A 7,352-nucleotide genomic window follows, 5' to 3' on the forward strand; every position below is an offset into this window, starting at 1 on the left:
CTCCGATGCTGATATTTCAATTTCCTGCTTAAGTTACAATAAAAAACTGCCCACACTGCTGATGCTCCCATGAAGAATAATTTATGTTGATTGACGTTCTTTAATTCCCTTTGGATGCAGCTAATGATTAAGAGATGCCAGGAAATTTAAAAGCACGTCCTACCCGTGGACTCCTCTAAGCAACTTTGGAAGGCTTTGAAAAGCTTCCAATTTCAAGCACAAAACGCTGCTAGTGATCTTTGTGCTCCTTCCTTGTCTTCCCTCTCTTCCTCCCCTACTTCTCCCCCACCCCACAGGAAGACAGAATTAAATTTCTGAGCTCAATCAAAGCCTAGGGAATTGAGTTCACGGCAGCAGAGCAACACTGAGAGGACGCTTGTCTTCCTGCACGTCACGGCAGGGCAGCTGGCTGCAGGACATCCTGCTTGCGTTCCCAAACAGGTCTTTAGGACAAACGATGGTGTGATGAAGCTGACAAGCCCATGACTGGGGTTTTTATTGATTTTGGGGACCGATGGGGCAGATTTCAAGACCCTGATGGACAACTGCATCCTCATGTTATTCAAAACCTACTGGGCACCAGAGTGACACAAAATGTCAGCAGAAAGGAGCAGAGGCACCAAGCCTCAGGCATCAGCAGTTCTGCAAAGATATGCCCTGGAGTCATCCCCCATGCACCCAATTCTGCCAGGCAACTTCAGCTACAGGGAAAAACTGCTGCAGAGGAAATGCTACAGAATCAGGCACCTGGGTGTGAAATTGGGCTGCAAACCTGCTCCAAAAACAGTCCCTGCACTGACAGTCTCCGGCCAACTTTGCTGGCATCCTTATCTTAATCAGATGTGAGAAAATTTGCCCTTCTTCCCCTCCCTGCAACCCCTACACACCTTCCCCAGCATGTACAGAGCAGCACTGCATCTGCCCTTCACACACCTTTACCCCTGACCTGAAGAAATAACTTCTGTTGGGTCCTTTTGCCAAGAGAGTCAATGTTTTCCTTGTATTTGGCAAGGTGGCTGTCTTCTGCGGACAGAACTGTGTGTCTGTGAGGAGGATTTGCCTGTATGGCAAGGATTTACTTATTCCAAATTCAATTCAGCTCCACAGTCTGTTAATCCAGCATATCTACAGCAGAATAATCCACCCAGTACAACACTGTGAGGGGATTTCCCTGTGTGGACAAAATCTCACAGGCAGTTTGCAGACTGGTAAGTAAAGAGGAAAAGGGAATTGGTCCCTGGAGCCACCCAGATTTCAGCAGATTTCCCCCAGAGTTGCAACAGGGCTGCTGAAACTCAGAGGGTTAAAAAGCAACCCCAAGCAAGGGAAGACTGAACATAGTTTCAAAATGCTAAGAAATCTTCTCATCAAAATAATGTCTGAGCCTGTCACAGCGGAGGGAAAACAAACATGCATGACATGATGGTTCTGCATGAAATGTAAAATGCTGTTTAGTTAAAACAAAACTCTTTCAAAACACCTGAATGGGGAATAGGAGGGGGAAAGAGGTAAAGACAGAAAGCACGCCACTCTCTAAGCTTAAAAGATATTTAAATGGAGAAACCTGTTGAGGCGTGCACAGCCCTGTCTCAGTTTCCAGCAGGCGCTGCACGACACCCGCAGCGCAGCGAGCGGTAATTACTGTCAGTCAAGGATACGGGAGCCCCTTCACCCAGAGCTCGCTGGCCTCCTGCTCGCTTCGAAGCACCCCCTTTCTCTGCCGTAGCAGCCACAGGATGATGGGAGTGATGGGGAGAAACCTTTTTTTAAAGTAGCCAGAAGAAGACGAAAGAAGGAAGAGACAGTGCCTAATGGGACTGTGATGGACAGCAGCTGATGAGGTGTTGAATCCCTGCAAGTGTAACTCCTGCCCCAAGATACTTCACTCTTTCCCACAGGCCACGTTACCTATGGCAGGAAGCAAAAGGCTTTTTACAGGGATGCCCTGACAACGCTGCAGAAAGTCAGGGTATGGAACTTGGATTTCAGCGCTGTACCCTTGACACAACACCACTCTAGCCGTGCTTCCTGCTCTCCAGGAAAACTTTGGAGATCTGGCTCTGAAACCCAAGAGAATTCGACAGAAGGGATGCATGCAATGGCATCGCAGTCAATAGAAAGGGTGCTACAAGTTTTGGGGCTTTGCTGTCAGCTCCTCCAGCTTGCTGCTGCAAGGGAGAACGGGACTCTTGCATGTGCCTCTTACACCATCTACGCATGGTCAGATCAATTCAGGCTTCTCTTCCCTGCCCACCTGTGAAATAGATCCTTTTAACATGTAATAGTTACTAATAACTGCCAGAAAGGACACCAACTTGGAAGACAATGACAGAAATCACAGCTAAGGAAAGAAAAAAGATCTGTTTAAAATTGCAGAAGATCAGCACACCTGCAGAAAGAGACTTTCACAGACATGTCTTTAATCTCTCCCACTTCCAGCCTTTAATAGCAGAACCTGATTTGAAGACCTGGTGATTGATTTCCAACCCAGACGCAAAGTGACAGGCTCATTTTCGAGTATTGCACGGCTATAATTCTATGTTTTATTTGTTATTATTTTAACCTGCTGATGGAGTAGGGCTGTATTCAAGGTAGCGGGTAACAACTTTGGCTTGAGACATTATTTAGAGTTAGGTGTTTAAAGCAAGAGCCTCGTGCCTCTTGATAATTATTGAGAAGATGTGCCTGTAGCTGCAGTGCTTGTATCTTATTTGTTTGTTGTTCAAACAAAGGATCAGGAAATTGGATGCTGTTTCTAGTGAGTGATATCATCTCAACAGTTAAGGGAAGGCCATTGGTCTTTACATGTTTCTGCAGCAGAGCAATGAGGAGAGTTGCCTCCAATTCAAGGTGAATGAGTCACCTTGGAAAGTGCTTCATCTCTGCAAACAGGGAAAGGCCCTGCTTCATAAACCCATGGTACAGACCAACTCTCAAACAGGGCTGAGCAGCGTTCGCTAGACTGTGGGGCCCAACCCCGCTGCCTATCACTGAAGCTTGTCTTCAGATCTGTGGGAAGTTTTCCCCATTTCTTACCTCAATTTCTCCTCTTCTAATTTAAGATCAAATTAAGAAATTTTGCCTTGACCACCATGGACAACAGTGCACAATATTTTTCTCACTCGGAATAAGGTTCTTGGAAGAAAAACCTTCCAGCCAGATTCAGTGAGAGCCCTTATCCCACTGGAGACCAGCATGAAAAATCCTGCTGTGGCTAACGGGGTTTTTGTGGGATTAGGGCACGTTGATGTAGCCAGAGCAGAGTCATGCTGGGTCTCCCCCTTTTCGAGGCCAGGGAAGTGCATTAGCCCCAGTCTGGCAGCAATGAAGCTATGCCTGAGTGGTTTCTATCTTACCTTGCCTTACAGCATGGCTGCACAAAGGAGGTGGTGCACAACTTGCTGCACTCTACGAACTTGCCTGTGAGCTCCTAAATCACTCTGGCAGCTTGGAAAAGTTCATTCAACCTGAGAAACTGAGCCTGCTGCAGCAGAAGCCAAGGAAGAGACTATGTGCTCAAGCAACGAAGTTTAACCTCTGCCGTGCTTCTGTGCAGCAGACAGCAGCAGCACTTGTGCTCACAACAGAAAATGAGCTGTAAGTGGCGATTTCTGGGTGCTGCTCAGATACCCCTGAGACAGGCACAAAACAGGATTTCTTCACAAAGCCTGACAGTTTATGCTGAGATGTTAAATGTCTCCATGAAGTCTTCAGCATTGTTATTCCAGTTTCTCATTAACTGTGTAGAAGACCAAACACTGTTTACTCACAAAAAGCTGCGAGCTCTGTAGGCCTTTGCAGCGAGAACCAACAGATTTCAGCCCAGTGAATTAAGTGACAGCAATTTGAAGCTGATCCAGTGTCATCTGTTTCTTAAAGATCTCTCATTTTCTAGGCTTTCTCACTAAGCCCTGGTCAGCAAGTGCCTGGCATGGCAGAAGCCCACACCGAATGCAATACAAAAGACCCCGAGCCCTGTCTCCTGAGCCCTGTCTCCGCACCAGCTGGTGACTCAATGGATGTGCAAAGCACAGGACCACAGCCCTGGTCACCCCGAGCACTAGTGCGACTCCCAGCACACACAGTGAGAGACATGCAACTGCCCTGCAACCTGCCAGTTTGTCAATCCAAGAATGAAAGGGGACAAATTAAATATATATCTCACCCAAGCTGCTACCAGTTCTATTTTGCCAGGGTGTTATTCATAAAAACAATCCCTGGTGCCAGCTCTGGTTCCCAGCCAGGGCTGCAAACTAATGAAATTGCCTTTTATACTGAGCATGCAAACAAGCCGCCTCCTTTCACTGCAGGAGTGGGCCAGGCTCCTCACTGTCATCCTTCTGGGGGCGGTGGTAGCCGGGCCCTTATGGACCTGACAGCAAATGGGATGCTGAAATGAAGGCAGAGCTGAAATTGCTGGAGCAGCTCTGAATCCTTTCCAAAGAGGAGACTGCAACAATGAGGTTCCTGAGAGAGCCGGCCTCTCCCTTGATGCCCTGCAGCCATTGAGCTGGCCTGGAGGGATGGAAGAACAGGGGAGAAGCAGGGAATTAGCTAAGTGTTTAGAAGAGTTCTTAGAAAAAAGACAGCCGTCCTTGGAGAAAAATAACCCCTGCCACTACTCAAAGGCATTCAGATCTGTTTTATTCTCCGTTGGTTTTCTCCAGCTCTCAGCCCCACTGCCTTCTCAGCAGCACTACCCAGTGCATTAAGCAACATGTCTTATGTTAACATGAGTGTTAACAAGTGAGTGTAGAGTGAAGCTCTGCTACCCGCTGTGATATCCCTTCATATTAGCATGTACAGGGAAGCAGAGAGGGCTCTAGAAGGCATGGGGAATCAGATTAACAAACCCAATAGTTTGCAGCAGTCACTCCCTATGTCTAGTAACCTCCCTCCCTGCTAGCAGCAGGCAGAGATTTAACAGAGAAGAGGGGAGAGGGTAGCAGGACCACCTGGGGCTGGTGCTCTCCCGGTGCATTACTGATATTCCTGGTTAGGTGGTGCAGAAGTGGCTGCGCAGCTGCCTGTCTGCAGGGTGGCTGCAGCTGGCCCTGCTTACAGAGCCCATCTGCCACCTACCCAGCCTGCCGAACACCCCTCCTACGTGTTAGCCATAACCTTAATACATCACAGCTGTCCCAAGCCCAGAGACCAGGCAGGTATCTACAAGAAGGAGAAATTTTCCTGGAACAGAGAGGAAAATCCTCCTAAAGCACGATCACGAGAGCTAAGGCACTTCAGTCCGATTGCAGATTACTATCCGCAAGTCAGCTGCTTAAAAATGATGTGCTAAGGCCAATTTTGAAGCACTGTGTCCTTTAGTGGATCAAAACTTCAACCTGCCTGTGCTTCAGTTTCCCACTGCAGAGAAAGGAAATTACAGCCCTTAGCACTAGGAACTTTGGAGTGGGTCCAGAGGAGGCCACAAGAATGATCCGAGGGCTGAAGCACCTCTCCTGGGAGGACAGGCTGAGAGTTGGGGTTCAGCCTGGAGAAGAGAAGGCTGCAGGGAGACCTTCCTGCCGCCTTCCAGTGCTTAAAGGGGAACTATAGGAAGGATGGGGACAATCTCTTTAGCAAGGCCTGTTGTGACAGGACAAGGGGTGATGGATTTAACCTAAAGGAGGGTAGATTTAGACGGGATGTAAGGAAAATTTTTTTTCAATGAGGGTGGTGAATCACTGGAACAGGCTGACCAGAGAGGTGGGAGATGCCCCATCCCTGGAAACATTCCAGGTCAGGCTGGATGGGGCTCTGAGCAACCTGATCTAGCTGAAGATGTCCCTGCTCACTGCAGGGGGGATGGATTAGATGGGCTCTAAAGGTCCCTTCCAACCCAAACCATTCTATGATTCTATGTTAAACCTGAGAGGTGTTCATCTTCCACGGTGACAGGACTAACAGAGGGGCAAAACAGCAGAAAAGAGCAGGGACTGATGCTGATGTGACTGAGATGCAGCTAATCATCCTCCCGCCAGCCTGACGATCTCAGAGCCACACGCAATTAGACTCGTTGCAGAGCTGCACAGCGCACCCAGTTCGCTTCTTCCCCTTGTCCTCCTCCTTCTCCCTTTGTAAAGCTGCTGTCAGCCTTTTTTTCCACCAAACGTGGCCCTCTTGCGTTCATAAGAGTAATCTGGAGAAAACAGTAACAACTGCTCTTGAATACAAGAGGGTTATTAGAAAAGTGGCTTTTCCACACCCTAAACTCCATTCACGTGGCTCTGAGAGCCACAAGCAGCATCCTATAGGCATCTGCCCCAAATCCTCACGAGTGGTCTGAACATCAGCTTGAGCATCACAAAGATTTCCGCCTTCCCTCCCACCTCCCTGCAGTTTGGAGACAAGACTCCTTAGAGGTTTGCAGACATAAATATGCAGTGCTTGGAAGAAATAAAACCCAAGTGCTATTATCTGGATGGTGGAGAGGAAGACCAGCAGTAAAGAATACAGATCAGTCTGGTGTGGCTCCACGTGTGCGTATGTACACATGTGTATGTACGGCCACACGCGCGCACACAGAGGGGGTCTGCAACACGGCTCAGATGTACAGAAATGAACTGAGCAGTCATTTATATTAGGGTTTCCATAGAGACCAAGTTTTGAAAGAATTAAGGTGGAACGATTATGTATGTTCTGAAGGGCTTGAGATAAAAATAACCTTGCTAAGCATTGCATGGACTAATTAGACGATGATCCTTGACTTCAAGCTCTCCTTGGTGATACAGTCAACCTGGGCTTGCCGGCATGTTACCAGTCCCTGCTAATGTGCAATGGAGAATGAAGCTCCTAAACCCACAGCAGTAATCCAGAGCCCTGATGCCCATTTCCCTGGAAGGCTGTTATGCTCTTTAAAGGATCGGCACCTGCTACCACTCTGCTAGCTCAGGCAGAAGCAATGCGCGCTCCAGCCCTCCGCTGTCACGCCTGCTGTCACCAACACCCAGGCAAAACACTCTGGGTCACAACAGTGGGCTTTTGCTGTGGTTTTACAAAAGTAAGAAAGAAATAGGAAGGTAAGGAGGAGCCGCAGTGATGAGCGCTGCTGGATTTCCACCAGCCATGGCAAGGAAAGGACTGCCCCTGAGGTAACAAAATTCACCAAAACCAGCCCAAAAAACATCTCCGCAGTTGCAGCACATGCTCTCCAGCCTCAGACAAGGCTGGCTGACCTCCTACATTCTTCAGGAGCTCCAGGGGGTACCAGGGAATATCACACACAGGGCAGGGAAAGGGATGGGGGACATGGTTAGTTTTTTCCTTACTAGCCTCTATGAGAAATGCCCTGACATTGACCTGGTGCTGCTTTCACACCCAGCTGCAAAAAGAAAACAAAATACAATGAAAAG

Source organism: Phalacrocorax aristotelis, chromosome W (assembly GCF_949628215.1).
Source record: "Phalacrocorax aristotelis chromosome W, bGulAri2.1, whole genome shotgun sequence".
NCBI lineage: Eukaryota > Metazoa > Chordata > Aves > Suliformes > Phalacrocoracidae > Phalacrocorax > Phalacrocorax aristotelis.